Here is a 20,828-nt window from a genome sequence, read left to right as displayed (position 1 = left end):
TTTTTCTTCTTCTCGCTCCGTCCCCCCCGGGGAAACTTTGAATTGCGGAGCTCGAGGGGTGGGTGCCGTTAGGAATACTAAATCTCGCTGTCCTCGGGTTTCAATGTCGCTTGATAGTTTTAGTCACGTGATGGGGTTATTCTCGGACCAGCACAAAGTAAAGGAAAAAAACGAACTTTTGCTTTCATAGGCTAGCCCATGCTTTTTTTAAATTTTTTACTTTATCGGGTTATTAAAATGAAAGCAAAAAAGTGTTATACAAGTATCAATTTCTAAGACAAAAATAAATGTAAAAATTAAATGTGCTTGTATATTACATTTATTTATACAAATTTTAGCCTGTCTTTATTGTAGGTATAGTTTATTACAGTAGAATATTGTAGCTATGGCTAAGTTGTTTGCAAAACAAAAGCTATCGCCTATAACAAATATGATCGTATAGAAAACAAATTCTATCACTGATAGAACAAATGCTATCGCCTGTAACAAATATGATTGTATAGAAAACAAATGCTATCTACTATAACAAATATGATCGTATAGAAAACAAATGCTATCGCCTATAATAAATATGATAGTATAGAAAACAAATGCTATCGCCTATAACAAATATGATCGTATAGAAAACAAATGCTATCTACTATAACAAATATGATCGTATAGAAAACAAATGCTATCGCCTATAATAAATATGATAGTATAGAAAACAAATGCTATCGCCTATAACAAATATGATCGTATAGAAAACAAATGCTATCGCCTATAACAAATATGATCGTATAGAAAACAAATGCTATCGCCTATAACAAATATGATCGTATAGAAAACAAATGCTATCGCCTATAACAAATATGATCTTATAGAAAACAAATTCTATCGCCTATAACAAATATGATCGTATAGAAACAAGTGCTATGATTGATAGAACAAATGCTACCATGTGTAGAACATAGAGCCAAAACATGTAGCCGGCTGATCGATAATTTGTATCGATGGCTTATGGTCGAGTGCCGGCTAAACCAAGTTTGAAAACTTTGTGTCCGTTCAGCTAACAGGACATTTACGCGGCTAAAGCTGCCGGCTTAAGGACAATCGCCGGCTTCTACTCGCATGCCGGCACTGTTTCTATGCCGGTCGTGTCGTGTCCTTGGACGAGATGGGTTTGTGATGCAGACATGCCACAATACATTTTGTTATACTGGGCTACATCACACAACCTCTTTGTTAAAGTTACCAACATCACACAGTCTATTTGTTAAAGTTACCAACATCACACAGTCTATTTGTTAAAGTTACCAACATCACACAGTCTATTTGTTACAGTTACCAACATCACACAGTCTATTTGTTACAGTTACCAACATCACACAGTCTATTTGTTACAGTTACCAACATCACACAGTCTATTTGTTAAAGTTACCAACATCACACAGTCTATTTGTTACAGTTACCAACATCACACAGTCTATTTGTTACAGTTACCAACATCACACAGTCTATTTGTTAAAGTTACCAACATCACACAGTCTATTTGTTACAGTTACCAACATCACACAGTCTATTTGTTACAGTTACCAACATCACACAGTCTATTTGTTACAGTTACCAACATCACACAGTCTATTTTTTACAGTTACCAACATCACACAGTCTATTTGTTACAGTTACCAACATCACACAGTCTATTTGTTAAAGTTACCCAACATCACACAGTCTATTTGTTACAGTTACCAACATCATTTAATCTCTTTGTTATACTGACCAACATCACCCTTTGTTATACTGACCAACATCTCACACACTTTGTTATACTGACCAACATCCCACACACTTTGTTATACTGACCAACATCCCACACACTTTGTTATACTGACCAACATCCCACACACTTTGTTATACTGACCAACATCACACACACTTTGTTATACTGACCAACATCACACACACTTTGTTATACTGACCAACATCACACACACTTTGTTATACTGACCAACATCCCACACACTTTGTTATACTGACCAACATCTCACACACTTTGTTATACTGACCAACATCTCACAAAATGTAGCCTACAGATTTCTTGCGCCTACTCCTACACAAATTCCGTGTCGTATGAATCCAATGTTTACATGCGTATTTAGGCGAGGCGGCGCCACATCGTGTGCACGATTGCTGTCCCTCTCATAAATCTATGCTGTATCGATCACTAAACGTTCCAGCTCTACACACCAATCTGGGAAAATTAAGTGTTCAAAAATGATTACCAAACCCCTCTCAACCCCACGTTTTCTCACCCCACCCATTCTCACCCCACCCCTTCTCACCCCACCCCTTCTCACCCCCCCCCCCCTTCTCTGCCCACCCCTCCCCTTTGGCTTGTATGTCGTTTTGCACTCAGCACGAGGTTTCCATTATCTCATCACGTGATGCACTCTCGCAGATGACCTTCACCCTCAGGTTGGTGCCATCGAACCTGAGATAACCACGACACCGATAGAAAATGTCACTTGGGAGTTACCGTTCCTGGGCACCGTGACACCCCCTAGAGGCTGGTTTATTTACTACGGCGTAGGGGACAGGTGTTGACCGTGGTGCCGCGACATAGTTGTATCACTACGCCTTAGGTAAACACCAGCTGGATTTGTTAAAGTACATCGCTTGTATCTCTACGCGCTAAACAAAGTTACACTCTAATGTTCAAGTCTCATGCAGCGTACTAGGTAGATCCAGTGGCGTAGCGAGGTCGGGTGTCACCCGGTGTGGCACTTAATGGTGTCATCCCCAAGAGGCGTAACTACCCTTCCCGGGGACAAAATTGCACACCCCTCCCCCTCAAACTTTCGATTTGCACTCCCCCACTCAATATTTCGATTTACACCTCTTAAAAGACTACTTAACACTCGAATTAATCAGTTAATTAAGTGGAATTATCATTTTTCTCTATATATTTTGCTATTTTTTGCCTTGGTGTCACCCCCCCCCCCCCAAATGGTGTCACCCGGTGCGGTCCGCATCCCCTGCCCCCCCCCCCCTCGCTACGCCTCTGTGTAGATCTATAGCTTTTATATCGTGTTTAGCATGTAAGATTGTAGCAACGGCATAGGGCTCAGTTAAACTTCTACAAAATCATTGAGACGAGGTCATTTAAACTTTACAAAATAACTCATAACAAAATCACTGCGCTGCTTTCAATGTAACGATTGTAACTCATGTTACATGTAACCACATTACTCTATGATTATGTTCTTCCACATTATCACGATAAGCAACAACGGTCTAGTTGCCCTTGACAACAAGATCTGTATGTAAATATGGGGAATGAACTAGCCAAGCATGAGGGTGCACTAGCCAAGCATGACTCTACACTAGTAAGAGTACAAGTGGATGTGCTGTAACAAAAGGGGGGGGGGGGAGGGGGTTACACTATCAAAGCATGCAACGCTTTAAAGCATGCCATGCCTCTGGTTTTCAGATCTGGAGCAAGGCTGTTGGAAAAGTTAATGACATTCTTTGCTCATTGAGCGGCTCTTTACAGTTTCAAGTTTTAGTTTAGTGGTTTGTGGTTTTCTGGGTCTGAGTAACGTGTGGTTGTCTCGCCATATGAACGCTGTGTGATTTTGTTGCTCTGGATATAGTGTGGTTTTATAGCTCAAGTATAGTGTGGTTTTCTGGGTACCGTGTGGGTTTCTGGGTCTGGGTTTAGTGTGGTTGTCCCACCACATGAGTGATGTGTGGTTTATTGACATACTGTTGGTACGTGATTGTCCCCAGCACGTGGTTTCCCACTTCACCGCACGCATCCAGTTCTATTTGCATCGGCATCAACACTCCATCCTCACCTCCCTCCCTTCCTCTCCTTTTTTCTTCTTCCCTCTCTCTCTTTCTCTCTCTCTCTCTCTCATTTCCCTCCTCTCTTTCCCCCTCCTACTATATATTTCTCCTTTTCTCTCTTTCTCTCTCGCTTCATGTTAATAAAATCTACATTGATACTTTCTGTACACATTGATTCTTTTAAAATATTTTTTTTTCTGAAACTCTTTATACCCTCTTGTTTTCTACATAAAAATTATGTCAAACAAATCAAATCGGCTTTAGGAAAAATTTCCTAAAAATATAATTGCAAATCCAGTTTTCTAAAGTATAATTATCACGAGCTTAACGCAAGCGCAAGGCAGTAATAAGGATAAAATATTTGATACGGCTGCGGTTTCTTTAATGAATAGAAAGCAAATGTAAAGAACAAACATCGCTTTCAAGATGAGTTTTTTCTTCTAAATTTGAATGTGTTAGGGTCCGTGCATGTTTGTGTGTCTATTTAGTTCGTTCAATATCGAAATTCGGGAGATCGTGTGGTTTTTTAATGCAGGATCAGGAATTCACGGAATTAATTTTTTTTATTTTTAAATTCAAAGACAATTTTGTTGACCGTACTTCTGTGCCAAGTTTTTCAAACAGGGGAAGATGTTTTGTAGGCAAAGATGTGGAGTGTGTTTTTGTAGGCAAAGATGTGGAATATCTTTTTATAGGCAAAGATGTGGAATATCTTTTTATAGACAAAGATGTGGAATTTATTTTTGTAGGCAAAGATGTGGAATTTATTTTTGTAGGCAAAGTTGTGGAATGTGAAACGTAATTTTTTATAGGTAAGGATGTATAAGTGCAGAGGCGTAGCGAGGGGGGGGGGGAGGGGAGGCGGGGGTGCAGACCGCACCGGGTGACACCATTTAGGGGGGTGACACCAAGGCAAAAAAAGAGCAAAATATACAGAGAAAACTGATAATTCCACATAATTAAATGATTAATTCGAGTGTTAAGTAGTCATTTAAGAGGTGCAAGTTTGAGGGGGGGGGGTGCAAATCGAAAGTTTGAGGTGGGGGGGGGGTGCAAATCGAAAGTTTGAGGGGGGGGGGGGGTGTGCAAATCGATAAATTGAAAGTTTATCCCCGGGAAGGGTCGCTACGCCTCTGGTGGGTGACACCATTAAGTGCCGCACCGGGTGACACCCGACCTCGCTACGCCTCTGTATAAGTTTTCTTATACGTCATAAAAGAGAAATAATTTTTTTAAATATTTGACAGAAATATTAAAAGTACTAACAGAATGTTATTAAAAAAACTAACAGAGTGTTATTAAAAGAAAATATTATGATTTATTAATTAGCGGTATGTAAGTTATTACGTGTTTACGTTGAGAGCAAAGTTTAAATGTTGTTTAGCCTTTTATAATACTGGTTTTCGTGTCATATTACATACATATTGTATAACTGTGTAGGTCTATTATTAAAAGTGTTTTGTATTGCTGTTTGTGTCAAGTTTGGGTTCGGTTGCTATGGAAACATTGTCACGTGATCTAAAGGGAGACCGCTAACGACGCCCACAAAATCACCCAACAAACGCCCGCTAGTGGCGCTGTTGCCACGCAGGAAGTGCCAAATTCCTCGGCACCGTCCAGTCAATCACGGTGGTCATGGAGGGGGTGGGGGAGAGGGTGGGGTAGGGGGTGGGGGTACAAGAGGAGTCAGATTGGTTGCTAATGTGGTCTAGCCCTCGTCCCAGAAATTATTTCCCGCGCAGAATATCAGGATGAAGAGTTTTAGACTAGCCCAAAGCTGAGTTTTTTAGATTGGATTAGGGTTATTCCACCTCTCCCGTTTGACAGGGTAGAAAAGATTAGGATTATCCTACTTCTCTGGTTTAACCAGGGGCGTAGCGAGGGGGGGGGGCGGGGGGTGCGGACCGCACCGGGTGACACCATTTAGGGGGGTGACACCAAGACAAAAAATAGCAAAATATATAGAGAAAAACTCGAGGGGGGGGTGCAAATCGAAAACTTGATAGGGGGGGTGCAAATCGAAAGTTTGAGGGGTTGAGGGGGGGGGGGGTGCAAATCGAAAACTTGAGGGGGTGGGGGTTGCAAATGGAAAGTTTGAGGGGGGGGGTGCAAATAAAAAATTTGAAAGTTTGTCCCTGGGAAGGGTCTCTATGCCTCTGGGGGGGGGGGTGACACCATTAAGTGCCGCACCGGGTGACACCCGACCTCGCTACGCCACTGGGTTTAACGTGATCGGTATGATTAGGGTTAAATTAACTAATGGTCTTTACATTTCAGTGAACAAAACACTAACTAGAAATGTTAAGATTAGGTTATTACCATTTACGTTAAAATAAATCTCTTCAGGTTATGCGAGGTGGACGTTCTTATCTTGATGGTAGATTTAAGATTATGATGTGTCTGTACCATCATTGTCCTGCTAATGCCAACACCCATGTTCCACACTCAAATACCTTCATACACTCCTCCAACACCTTCAAACGCAACTACATCTACACCATCTAGCATCACTCTCACACCTTCAAACACCCCTCTATACCATCAAACACCCCTCTCACACCATCAAACACCCCTCTCACACAATCAAACACCCCTCTCATACCATCAAACACCCCTCTCACACCTTCAAACACCCCTCTCACACCTTCAAACACCCCTCACACCTTCAAACACCCCTCTCACACCATCAAACACCCCTCTCACACCTTCAAACACCTCTCTCATACCATCAAACACCCCTCTCACACCTTCAAACACCTCTCTCATACCATCAAACACCCCTCTCACACCTTCAAACACCCCTATCATACCATCAAACACCCCTCTCATACCATCAAACACCCCTCTCACACCTTCAAACACCCCTCTCATACCATCAAACACCCCTCTCATACCATCAAACACCCATCTCAAACCTTTAAACACCTCTCATACCTTCAAACACCCTTCTCTCACCTTCAAACACCCCTCTCACACCTTCAAACACCCCTCTCATACCATCAAACACCCCGCTCATACCATCAAACACCCCTCTCACACCTTCGAACACCTCTATCATACCATCAAACACCCCTCTCATACCATCAAACATCCCTCTCACACCTTCAAACACCCCTCGCATACCATCAAACACCCCTCTCATACCATCAAACACCCCTCTCATACCATCAAACACCCCTCTCATACCATCAAACACCCGTCTCATACCATCAAACACCCCTCTCATACCATCAAACACCCCTCTCATACCATCAAACACCCCTCTCACACCTTCAAACACCTCTCTCATACTATCAAAAACCCCTCTCTCACCTTCAAACACCCCTCTCATACCATCAAAAACCCCTCTCATACCATCAAACACCCCTCTCACACCTTCGAACACCTCTATCATACCATCAAACACCCCTCTCATACCATCAAACACCCCTCTCACACCTTCAAACACCCCTCTCATACCATCAAACACCCCTCTCATACCATCAAACACCCCTCTCATACCATCAAACACCCCTCTCATACCATCAAACACCCCTCTCATACCATCAAACACCCCGTCTCATACCATCAAACACCCCTCTCATACCATCAAACACCCCTCTCATACCATCAAACACCCCTCTCATACCATCAAACACCCCTCTCACACCTTCAAACACCTCTCTCATACCATCAAACACCCCTCTCACACCATCAAACACCCCTCTCACACCATCAAACACCCCTCTCACACCTTCAAACACCTCTCTCATACCATCAAACACCCCTCTCACACCATCAAACACCCCTCTCATACCATCAAACACCCCTCTCATACCATCAAACACCCCTCTCATACCATCAAACACCCCTCTCACACCTTTAAACTCCCCTCCCACACATTCAAACACCCCTCTCACACCTTCAAACGCAACCCCATACCTACATACATACCTTCAAACACCCCTCTCACACCTTTAAACTCCCCTCCCACACATTCAAACACCCCTCTCACACCTTCAAACGCAACCCCATACCTACATACACACCTTCAAACACCCCTCTCACACCTTCAAACGCCCCTCTCACACCTTCAAACACCCCTCTCACACCTTCAACTACCCCTCTCACACCTTCAAACACCCCTCTCACACCTTCAACTACCCCCATACCTACATACACACCTTCAAACAACCATCTCACACCTTAAAACACCCCTCTCACACCTTCAAACACCCCTCTCATACCATCAAATACCCCTCTTACACCTTCAAACAACCCTCTCAAACATTCAAACACCCCTCTCACACCTTCAAACACCCCTCTCACACCTTCAAACACCCCCTCTCACACCTTCAAACACCCCTCTCACACCTTCAAACACCCCTCTCACACCTTCAAACGCACCCCCATACCTACATACACACCTTCAAACACCCCTCTCACACCTTCAAACACCCCTCTCACACCTTCAAACACCCCTCTCACACCTTCAAACACCCCTCTCACACCTTCAAACACCCCTCTTACACCTTCAAACACCCCTCTCACACGTTCAAACACCCCTCTCACACCTTCAAACACCCCTCTCATACCAACAAATACCCCTCTCACACCTTCAAACAACCCTCTCACACATTCAAACACCCCTCTCACACCTTCAAACACCCCTCTCACACCTTCAACTACCCCTCTCACACCTTCAAACACCCCTCTCACACCTTCAAACGCACCCCCATACCTACATACACACCTCACAACACCCTTCTCACACCTTCAAACACACCTCTTACACCTTAAACCGCTCTCTCACACCTTCAAACGCACCCCCCATACCTACATAACACCCCCCAACACACATCTCACACCTTCAACCCACCTCCTTAAATACCATCAACTAACCCTCCCACACCCCTACACCATCGAACACCCCAGTAACTTTAACACCTACAACTTTACAACACCTTATGACACCTTGTCCCAGCCCCCACACTTCACCATATCCCTAGCTCCCCCCTCTCATTACAACACACTTTAAACACCCCTTCCTTTCTTACCACTAAACACCCCCGCCACACCCCACACCATCTTACTCTCTCTACCTACACCTCTGCTATTTACAATAAAACAGCCCCATTGATTAGTATTGGTCTTCATCGTCACGTCAAAATGGCGGATTTTTCTTGACCTTTATGTGACCTTTACCGTGACGTTTAGGTGGTTAGAACACCATCAGACGGCAACTAGTCACTTGACATATGACATAAGGATGTCAGATGACATGTAGCCTCGGCTCTGGTTATGTGATTCTGTATGAAGGTAGGTTACAACATATCTGTTATTAACAGCAATATAGCGACGTAATAGTTCATTACAACTTTAAGTTGTATCGTCTTGGTTGTAATCAACAGCAACATATTAAAACGCAACGGTAAAAAACGCTCAAAGAAAAGCGGTAGGGTGTCTTACATACATGACGTCATACTTCAGTAGGGGGTGTGCGTGGTGTAAGGATTGTGTTACTAAAGGGAGGGGCGGGGTGATAAAAATGTAATGGTTGCAGTTAAAAAAGTTAACCTTGAGAATGAAGTTAACACTTATTTCATTTATTGCAAGACGAATAAAAACCAAACAGGTTTAAGAGAAATATAAGAATTTTATTTTTCATTTTTTTTTTATTGTAGGGGTCATTAGTAAGTCGGCTGGAATAGTCTAGAATTTAAGGGATTGTGCGGGTCTGAGTTGAGTTAATCCCTTGTGTTTGTGTATTATTATCCCAAGGTCAAATGTGGGTTTAAAAGGTGTGTGAACGATTGTGAGTAGGTTGTATGTGGTTAGGTATGTGGTTGTGAACGGCTTGTGTAAGAGATGGGTGAACGATTGTGAGTGGGTGGTGTGTGGGCAGGGGCGGAACTGCATAACTGCATTGCCGCCAGACCCGGAATGCGGGGGGGGGGGGGGGGGGGGGGGGGCACGTGTTTAGGGGGCCCACGGCCGACCATAATCAATTTTTTTATAGTTAAAAAATAATTTTCGATGATTGTTTGTAAAAAGAATACTGTAGCTGCGGTTGGATTATCTTTATTCTATAGACACCATCCCCACGCTCTTGTATATTATTTTTCCCTTTGTTTTTTTAAACCATTGTAAAAGCCGAGTCCTCCTTCTCCTACATTCAAACACACGCTTTTGTCGGCAAAATTCTTATGAAAAAAAAAATCCATTGCTCGAGAGACCACTTCCATGACTTATTTCCCTTTTTTTAGATTGTCAGATAGGGGTGCTCATAAGCTCCTTTCATTAGATTTGTACTAAACAAATTAAAAGCAATTACTTCTTTTAATTATTATTTTGAAGAAAATACATACCGAAGAATATCATCGTACAAAAAGAGAAATGTATTTAAAATTAATAATATAAATACAAAAAAAATATAAATAACCAAAACACGAGAAACCATTACACATACAAAGCTTTCATGTTTCATATTCTTTTGTCCGACTTGAAGATAGAAGATATCACAGCAGACATAAAATAAAAAGAGGTTTTCAAACAGACTGAAACACTCACACACAAGATTTGTTTTAATTGAAAAAAAAAGCTTTTTTTTTTCAAAACCCGATCAGGCTAGAAATGAGTATCCTATGTTCGTATTTCGTGTTTGAATATATATATATATATATATATATATATATATATATATATATATATATATATATATATATATATATATATATATAAAATATATATATATATATATATATATATAATATATATATATATATATATATATATATATATATATATATATATATATATATAAAATATATATATATATATATATATATAATATATATATATATATATATATATATATATATATATATATATATAGGGGGGGGCCAAACTTTTTTTTGCGGGGTGGCCATCTTTTTTCTAGTTCCGCCACTGTGTGTGGGTAGGTATGTGGTTGAGTTTGTATGTGGTTATGTAAGTGACTGTGGACGGCTTGTGTGGCAGGACATGAGAACAAAAGGAGTAAGCAGTAAACACATTGTGATTCTGGGGAAATGTTTCAATCGACAAGTGACGTTACTTTCAGGGGGGGGGGTGGCGTTTTGTGACGTTTTGTGACGTTACGTGACCATAAAATTCCGCAAAACGAGTGACGTTAATTATGGACAACCCTAAAGTTATTTTTGTTATGTTCACCGTCAAAAATCTGTTAACACGGTGCATGGTAAAGCAAAAACTATCATTAAGCAGTGTTGTTTATATATGTAAAATGATGGAGTGGCCTAGCGGTAGAGAGCTAGACTACTAACTCGTAACTCTCGAGGTCAAATCTAGTTTCAAGTCAGTAGAACGTCCCTGGGTGTGTTTATCCAGGTGTGACACAGTTGTCATCACGTGACTTTAGTTCACGGGTCGTCTGGTCACGTGGGTGTGACGTCTGTGAGGGTAAATTGTCAAACCAGGGCGATACGAGTTCAAATCCTACACGACACGTTAGACGGACCCTCTTCTGGCAAACTGCCCATTTTACTGATCAAACCTGAATCTCGGCGTAAAGCTCTGTAACCCCCCCCCCCCCCACCCACCCCGTCCCAGTCCCCGTCACCCCAGTTCCTTTCGGAATCTCTTCTGTCTGGCCACGTTCTAGTGTGAACAATGTACTAGTGATGTACCACCCACCCCCCACCCCCACCACCAGCCCCCCCCCCCAACAGTTCTAGTGTGAACAATGTACTAGTGATGTACCACCCCCCACCCCACCCGTAGCTCCCCTACCCCTCCCCACAGTCGTCCCCCCCCCCCCCCACAGTTCTAGTGTGAACAATGTACCAGTGATGTACCACCCACCACCCCCCAGTTCTGGTGTGAACAATCTACCAGTGATGTACCCCCCCCCCACAGTTCTAGTGTGAACAATGTACCATTGATGTACCACCCCCACCCCACCCGTAGCTCCCCTACCCCTCCCCACAGTCGTCCCCCCCCCACAGTTCTAGTGTGAACAATCTACCAGTGATGTACCCCCCCCCCCACACAGTTCTAGTGTGAACAATGTACCATTGATGTACCACCCCCACCCCACCCGTAGCTCCCCCCCCCCCTCCCCACAGTCGTCCCCCCCTCCCCACAGTCCCCCCCCCCCCCCACAGTTTTAGTGTGAACAATGTACCAGTGATATACCCCCCCCCCCATAGTTCTGGTGTGAACAATGTACCAGTGATGTACCCCCCCCCCCCCCCCATAGTTCTGGTGTGAACAATGTACCAGTGATGTACCAACACGACGGAGATGGATGCGCCAGCTCACCAGGGCAGACAGTCGGTCAGCACCAGGGGCTACAGGGGCAGACAACTTGTCTGATTTCATATCGATCTAGCTTTAGTTGGGAGTTACAGCCCCGTTCTGCCAATGTTACAGCCCCGTCCTGCCAATGTTACACCCCCGTCCTGCCAATGTTACAGCCCCATTCTGTCAATGTTAAAGCCCCGTCCTGTCAATGTTACATTCCCGTCCTGCCAATGTTACACCCCCGTCCTGCCAATGTTACATTCCCGTCCTGCCAATGTTACACCCCCGTCCTGCCAATGTTACACCCCCGTCCTGCCAATGTTACGCCCCCGTCCTGCCAATGTTACAGCCCCGTCCTGCCAATGTTACAGCCCCGTCCTGCCAATGTTACACCCCCGTCCTGCCAATGTTACACCCCCGTCCTGCCAATGTTACAGCCCCGTCCTGTCAATGTTACAGCCCCGTCCTGCCAATGTTACACCCCCGTCCTGCCAATGTTACACCCCCGTCCTGCCAATGTTACGCCCCCGTCCTGCCAATGTTACAGCCCCGTCCTGCCAATGTTACAGCCCCGTCCTGCCAATGTTACAGCCCCGTCCTGCCAATGTTACACCCCCGTCCTGCCAATGTTACAGCCCCGTCCTGGCAATGTTACACCCCCGTCCTGCCAATGTTACAGCCCCGTCCTGTCAATGTTACAGCCCCGTCCTGCCAATGTTACACCCCCGTCCTGCCAATGTTACACCCCCGTCCTGCCAATGTTACAGCCTGGTCCTGCCAATGTTACAGCCTTGTCCTGCCAATGTTACAGCCCTGTCCTGCCAATGTTACAGCCCCGTTACAGCCCCGTCCTGCCAATGTTACACCCCCGTCCTGCCAATGTTACACCCCCGTCCTGCCAATGTTACAGCCCCGTCCTGCCAATGTTACACCCCCGTCCTGCCAATGTTACACCCCCGTCCTGCCAATGTTACGCCCCCGTCCTGCCAATGTTACAGCCCCGTCCTGCCAATGTTACAGCCCCGTCCTGCCAATGTTACACCCCCGTCCTGCCAATGTTACAGCCCCGTCCTGCCAATGTTACAGCCCCGTCCTGCCAATGTTACAGCCCCGTCCTGCCAATGTTACACCCCAGTCTTGCCATTGTTACAGCCCCGTCCTGCCAATGTTACACCCCCGTCCTGCCAATGTTACAGCCCCGTCCTACCAATGTTACAGCCTTGTCCTACCAATGTTACAGCCCCGTCCTGCCAATGTTACACCCCCGTCCTGCCAATGTTACAGCCCCGTCCTGCCAATGTTACAGCCCCGTCCTGCCAATGTTACAGCCCCGTCCTGCCAATGTTACAGCCCCGTCCTGCCAATGTTACAGCCCCGTCCTGCCAATGTTACAGCCCCGTCCTGCCAATGTTACAGCCCCGTCCTGCCAATGTTACAGCCCCGTCCTGCCAATGTTACAGCCCCGTCCTGCCAATGTTACACCCCCGTCCTGCCAATGTTACAGCCCCGTCCTACCAATGTTACAGCCCCGTCCTGCCAATGTTACACCCCCGTCCTGCCAATGTTACACCCCCGTCCTGCCAATGTTACAGCCCCGTCCTGCCAATGTTACACCCCCGTCCTGCCAATGTTACAGCCTTGTCCTGCCAATGTTACACCCCCGTCCTGCCAATGTTACAGCCCCGTCCTGCCAATGTTACAGTACGGCTAAACCCTGGTGTTGTGAAGCTTATTTACTCACCCCGAGCGCGCGTGTCTGGTTGCCTGACCTGACACAATGAAGGTACTCATCCTTTCAGTGGATCGTTATTTAACTGTTTCACCCCACCCCCATCCTCATACCCCCACCCCCGTCCCATACCTCCCATAGCGAAGTTTGTTGTTCACATTCCCACGGAGAGAACTCTCATGACTGCAGACATGGGCAACTTAATTCCACATCAATCAAACATTGAGTCAACAAGTTGACAGCTCCCCCACCCCACCCCATCACCATCCCCCACCCCACCAATTCCCCCTTTTCCACACCCTTTCCCCAAACAACAAACTTAAATGCAAATTTATTCTTTTTGTTTTACACACAGTAAACTTAGTTGATACAAAATATAGAATTGTTTTTAAATCCAACAACTGTCAACGAACATTACAACTGAGCTAGACGAATGTCTTAGTTTTTCTTCTAGATACAAGAACTGTTGCGCCAAGTTTAAACTATTATGACATGAGATTCAGCGATGCATGAACAATTTTTGTAATGTGTGACTTGTTTTAAGAAGAACACCCGCAGACGTTTAGACATGTCTGGAGTCTGGTTAGATGACCTTCTCTCACACATTGTGTGTGGGGTCAAGGGAAAGGGGCTTGAAGCAAACTACACCATAAGCCCACATAGACCTACCACCTTCATTATAAGCCCACAAAGACCTACCACCTTCATTATAAGCCCAGACAAATCTACCACCAACACCAAAAGCCCATATAGACTTACCAACTACACAAGCCATAATCCCACAAAGACCTAGCACCTACTTTATAAGCCCACATAAATCTACCACCAACACCATAAGCCCACATGGACCTACCAACTACAGAAGCCATAAAGCCCACAAAGACCTACCACCTACACCATGAGCCTACAGATCTACCACCTACACCATAAGCCCAGATGGACCTACCAACTACACCAGCCATAAGCCCACAAAGACCTACCACCTACACCATAAGCCCACAAAGACCTACCACCTACACCATAAGCCCACAAAGACCTGCCACCTACACCATAAGCCCACAAAGACCTACCACCTACACCATAAGCCCACAAAGACCTACCACCTACACCATAAGCCCACAAAGACCTACCACCTACACCATAAGCCCACAGATCTACCACCTACACCATAAGCCCACAGATCTACCACCTACACCATAAGCCCACATAGACCTGCCAACTACACCAGTCATAAGCCCACATGGACCTACCACATACATTATAACCCCACACGGATCTACCACCAACACCATAAGCCCACATAGACCTACCATCTACATCACCATAAGCCCACATCGACCTACCATGTACCCCACCACAATCCCACACGGGCCTACCAACTACACCAACCATAAGCCCACACTGACCTAATAACTACACGAGCCATAAGCCCACACACATGCATCACCACCACCACAAGCCCACACAGAAGCCCCGAGCTTAAAGCGAGTTTCCGTGTCACAGAAAATCTTTCCGTCCCCGGAGAAATGGACATCACGTGATCACCGCAGCGATCTGCCACGTGACACGCCGGCTCAAATCTGGCATGTAGATTTGATCCCCTGACGTCCGACATGTTTCTTTACTACGTCACTTCCTGCCGGATATTTTACAAAGATGGCTGCCTCAGTGTTTACATTACGGCTTGATCATTGTCAAACTTAGCAAAATGTGCTGGACGGCGGGAAATACTCAAGTTCATGGAGTAGGCGTTATTTTAACTGTTGTTTCTTGAATAAATGGTACAAATTATAATGAACACAGCAGGGGTTCGGCGTGGTCGAGTCGGTAAAGCTCATGGTTGCTAAACCGAAAAGTCTCGAGTTCGAACCCTCGGGCAGATGAGGCTCGTTAGCTGGGGACAGCCACTCTTCTAAGAGAGACAACTCCAAAATTAAACAACTGCTGCCTTGTAGTTTGTTCTTGGTTGGACAAAGGCTATGGAAGCAAATCCAAAAAGAAAAGCAGGCTGAAATCGGAGTCAATGGCCTCAATGGCGCATAACCAGTTGACACGTAACGCTTAATTGTGTTGGAGGCGTGGTCGAGTCGGCAAAAAGCTCATGGTTGATAAATTCGAACAAAGTCTCGAGTTCAAACCCACTGGCAGATAAATCTCGATCCCCTTCAACACTAATAATTAAGAACGAAGAAGAAGAAAAGATAATGAAATAATTTTTAATATGTGGGATAATATAAACTAAAAATTAATTTTAAAAGATGTTTATTTTGGGTGTGGATAAATAGATCTAGATCTAGGTATTTTGAAGAAAATGTTTAAATTAAGCTGAATGCAGAAACAACGATTTACACTGAATTGTGCGTGCGTGCTTCATTACGTGACATTTCGGGGCAGGGTGGGTAAAATATGTCCTACTTGTGGAAAATGTCCTTCTTGACGAAAATGTCTTAGTTGCTGAAAATGTCTTAGTTGTAGAAAATGTCCTTCTTGACGAAAATGTCTTAGTTGTTGACAATGTCTTAGTTCTAGAAAATGTCTTTCTCGACAAAAATGTCCTCCTTGTGTGAGATGTTATGCCATCTCCCAGCGTAAGAGAGCTCTACCCTCCGCCGTGTCTAAAAATAGCACACTTGTGGTAAATCGTCAGGAGAAAGTTTCGACTCGCCCCATTAGCAGTCACACACGCATCTACCCACGATGACGTCACGGCACGTGACCACCATTCAAAGAGAAAAGGGGGGGGAGGGGTGTATAAGAATGGACCCAGGGACTCAACATGGCTGCGATCCCATCTTTATTAATCCACACTCTCCGTTTTTTTTTAAATCTTTTTTTCTCTCTCTCTCCTTCCCTCTCTCATCTCTAGCAGGGTGCCATTTTTAGACGTAATCAATAGAGATCTGTATGCGATGCAAGAACCGCAACCCATCTACAGAGACACGCATGTAAAACTGTGCTGGGCCCGGCTAACCCAATTGATGCTAGAGATATCAAGACGTGAGTGCCATTGAAGCCAGCCGTCCCACGTGACGTGTGCACAGGGTACCACAATGGCCGCCCGTCCAGCTTACACGCGCGTCGATATTTACATACGCAACAGGGGCGCAATTCAAACACTCAAATAGATGTTTTCACTTTATGTTCACTAGGGGAGGACCCGCGCTAACATTCGCGCTTGTAATATTAAATGTTATTTGCGTGACTGGTGCTTCTTTCTAAGAGTGTTAAATATACAATTGTTGAAGATTATTAGAAATAGACAGATATGCACATTCATATGGATTGTGTGTAGATCATTAGAAACTAAAAGGTTCTTACTCAGAACAGTTGTACCCTCGATACATATAACCATTATACTGCTACGATTGATACTTTTACCCATGATACTTCTACCCATGATACATTTATACATGATACTTTTACCCATGATACTTCTACCCATGATACATTTATACATGATACTTCTACCCATGATACATTTATACATGATATTTTACCCATGATACATCTACCCATGATACATCTACCCATGATACTTCTCCCCATGATACTTTTACCCATGATACTTCTACCCATGATACTTTTACCCTTGATACTTTTACCCATGATACTTTTGCCCTTGATACTTTACCAATGATACTTTTACCCATGATACTTCTACCCTTGATACATCTACCCATGATACATCTACCCATGATACTTGTACCCATGATACTTTTAAACTTGATACATCTATCCATGATACTTTTACCCATGATACTTCTACCCATTATACTTTTACCCTTGATACTTCTACCCATGATACTTTTGCCCTTGATACTTTACCAATGATACTTTTACCCATGATACTTTTAACATTGATACATCTACCCAAGATACATCTAGCCATTATATTTCTACCCATGATACTTCTACCCATGATTTTTCTACCAATGGTATTTTTACCCATGATACTTTTAAATACTTCTACCCATGATACATCTAACGCAATGATACCTTTACACATGATACTTTTACCCTTGATACTTCTACCAATGATACTTTTACCCTTGATACTTCTACCAATGAAGCGTTTACCCATTAGACTTCTACCAATGATATTTTTCCCATGATACTTCTTCCCATGATACTTCTACCCATGATACTCTACCCCTCACACATCTACCAATGTTATAGCTCCCAGTTATAATTTTCCCTAAACACATCCACCCATGATATTGTATTCCATGATACTCGTACAAATATATTTCTAAAGACCAGAATTTATTCCCCACCATCTAAATTAGAATCAGTACCAAGTGCGAGGAAGTAAACTTGCGCCAATTTGTCTTCATCAACCAATCAATATTTGGCAAATCACTAGCCGTGGGCTGAGACGCCCTAGAGGTTTTACATGTAAACAAACCAGAGGATCTAGAATACTCTAGATCGACCTAGACAGTACCCACTTGTACAGGCAGAAGAATGAAATATTTGGCTAAAATATTGGAGTATAATATTGGATTAAAGTAGAAACTATTTTTACAAGCTTTTATTTAACTCACTTCCTCGTCATTCTGTCTGTCGTCAGTCTAGATAGAAACGCAGGAGTGAAAATTCGGACAGTTCTACTTGACCGATACGATTCACAGTTGGCACGTGGGTCAAGACATGAAGACAATGCAATCTGAAACTAAATTTGACTTAATTGGATGCCTAATTAATTTTTTATTAATTAATTAAAATTTGGACCGAATCAATAGGCATGTCTATGCCGACCGCACCACACGCGTCATCACGTTCCATAGCTGCGCCATCAAGTTCAGTAGGCGCGCCATCACGTTCAATAGGCGCAATGGTTTTTAGTCATGTAACTCTATTGTGAATAAAACATGTAAAGTACTGAAAAAAATTCATAAAAAACGTTTTAATAACAAGCTTTTATGTACTTATGCACTAAAAAGTAGAAAATAAATTATACACTACTATTTAAATTACTATAAAGAAAAGCGTGGGTCTCTTCTCAAATATAAGTAAAGGTATCCAATAGGTAGTAAAGTACTAAAGTGACCCACGCTTTTCTTTATAGTAATTTAAATAGTAGTGTATAATTTATTTTCTACTTTTTAGTGCATAAGTACATAAAAGCTTGTTATTAAAACGTTTTTTATGAATTTTTTTTACAAGCTTTTATTTAACTCACTTCCTCTGTCTGTCGTAAGTCTGTCTTGACGGAAACGCAGGAGTGAAAATTCGGACAGTTCTACTTGACCGACACGATTCACAGTTGGCACGTGGGTCAAGACATGAAGACAATGCAATCTGAAACTAAATTTGACTTAATTGGATGCCTAATTGATTTTTTATGAATTAATTAAAATTTGGACCGAATTAGTAGGCATGTCTAGCCAACCACACCACACGCGTCATCAATAGCTGCGCCATCACGACCACGTAATGGCTGCGTTCAAAAACCATTGCGCGCCTACTGAACGTGATATTCAGTAGGCGCGCAATGGTTTTTAGTCATGTAACTCTATTGTAGATAAAACATGTAAAGTACTGAAAAAAAATTCATAAAAAACGTTTTAATAACAAGCTTTTATGTAATGATGCACTAAAAAGTAGAAAATAAATTATAGACTACTATTTAAATAACTATAAAGAAAAGCGTGGGTCACTTTAGTATCTATTGGATACCTTTACTAATGTTAAGGAAGACACCCACGCTTTTCTTTATAGTTATTTAAATAGTAGTCTATAATTTATTTTCTACTTTTTAGTGCATCATTACATAAAAGCTTGTTATTAAAACGTTTTTTATGAATTTTTTTATGGTTTTCTATTTCAGGAAATGATTGGAAATTTGATCTGGTAAAGTAACGTTTTCTAGAAGCTACATTCAAGGTTTCGTGTATAGAAGAACGCCGACCATATCAAACCACACGTTTTAATTTAATTAGTGCGAGTATGATTGTTTGTGTCGTTTAAAATACCGATTAAAGGCTATTGTGTAAGAACATAGAGCCAGAATTTGGGAAGAGATAGAATAAGTCAAGATGACTGTAGCCAAGGTTTGGAAGCAGGCAGTCAAGATGACTTAAGGCTAAGTGTGGAAAGAAAAAGTCATGATGATTTGAGTCTATATAAGTATAGAAGGAATAAGTCAAGATGATTTTAGGCTATATAAGTATAGAATTGTAAGTCAAGATGACTTTAGGCTATTTAAGTAGTTAAGATGACTTCAGACGTGTCGAGCGATGGAGTCAGAATTACTTTAGACTGATTAGTATACAATAAATAACCCAAAGATGACTTTAGACTATCTATGTATAGACGGAATAAGTCAAGATGACTGCAGCCAACGTGTGAGGGAGGCAGTCTTGATGACTCATTGGTTACATAACGCTATCGACCAGTGGCCAGACACGTTGAGGCTCTGGAAATCTGGACGATGAAACCCGGGGGCGGGGGGGGGGGGGGAGGAAATTTATTTACATACATAGAACCCTTGTATGTCTGGTCTGTTTGTCTTCCTGTCTGTCTGTTTCCGTATTAAAGTCTGTCTATCATTGTGGTGTTTCTTGTTGGGGCGTGTTGTATTTGGGAGGTGTCTGCTCATTTGTGTCCATTTTTTAAGTGTTGGTGTTTCTATCCTATAAGCTTTGTTTGTGGTGATGTTGTGGTTTAGGGGGATTGGTTGTGTTTCTTGATGTTGTAGTGGTTGAAGTTGATGATGTTGTAATTTGTAGTGATTGAAGTTGTTTATGTTTTGGTTTGGTTTGGGATGATTAAAGTTGTTGTTGGTATGGCTATTGATGTTGTAGTTTTATGTGGTTGAAGTTGTTGATGTTGGAGTGATTGAAGTTGTTGATGTTGTGGCTGTTGATGTTGAGGCTTGGAATGGATGATTTTGTAACAGTGGTGTTCTGGGGTGACTGATGCTGCTGCTGTCGCCTGGAGTCGTTCAAGTAGTGATGTTGTGGTTTGGAGTAGTTGAGGCTGT

At 43.1% G+C, this 20,828-nt stretch overlaps 1 protein-coding gene across 5 annotated transcripts in view; it reads left to right on the top strand.

Annotated features, from left to right (window-relative positions):
* Positions 1 to 20,828, top strand: part of LOC131947781 (potassium/sodium hyperpolarization-activated cyclic nucleotide-gated channel 4) — a 200,287-nt gene that overhangs the window by 32,974 nt on the left and 146,485 nt on the right. The gene's annotated exons all lie outside the window — the stretch shown is intronic.

The sequence above is a fragment of the Physella acuta genome, unplaced genomic scaffold, assembly GCF_028476545.2.
Source record: "Physella acuta isolate Inbredline_101_S28 unplaced genomic scaffold, ASM2847654v3 ptg000607l, whole genome shotgun sequence".
NCBI classification, from domain to species: domain Eukaryota; kingdom Metazoa; phylum Mollusca; class Gastropoda; family Physidae; genus Physella; species Physella acuta.
The sequence above is the reverse complement of the archived record's forward strand: the minus strand, read 5'-3'. Positions and strand labels throughout refer to the sequence as shown.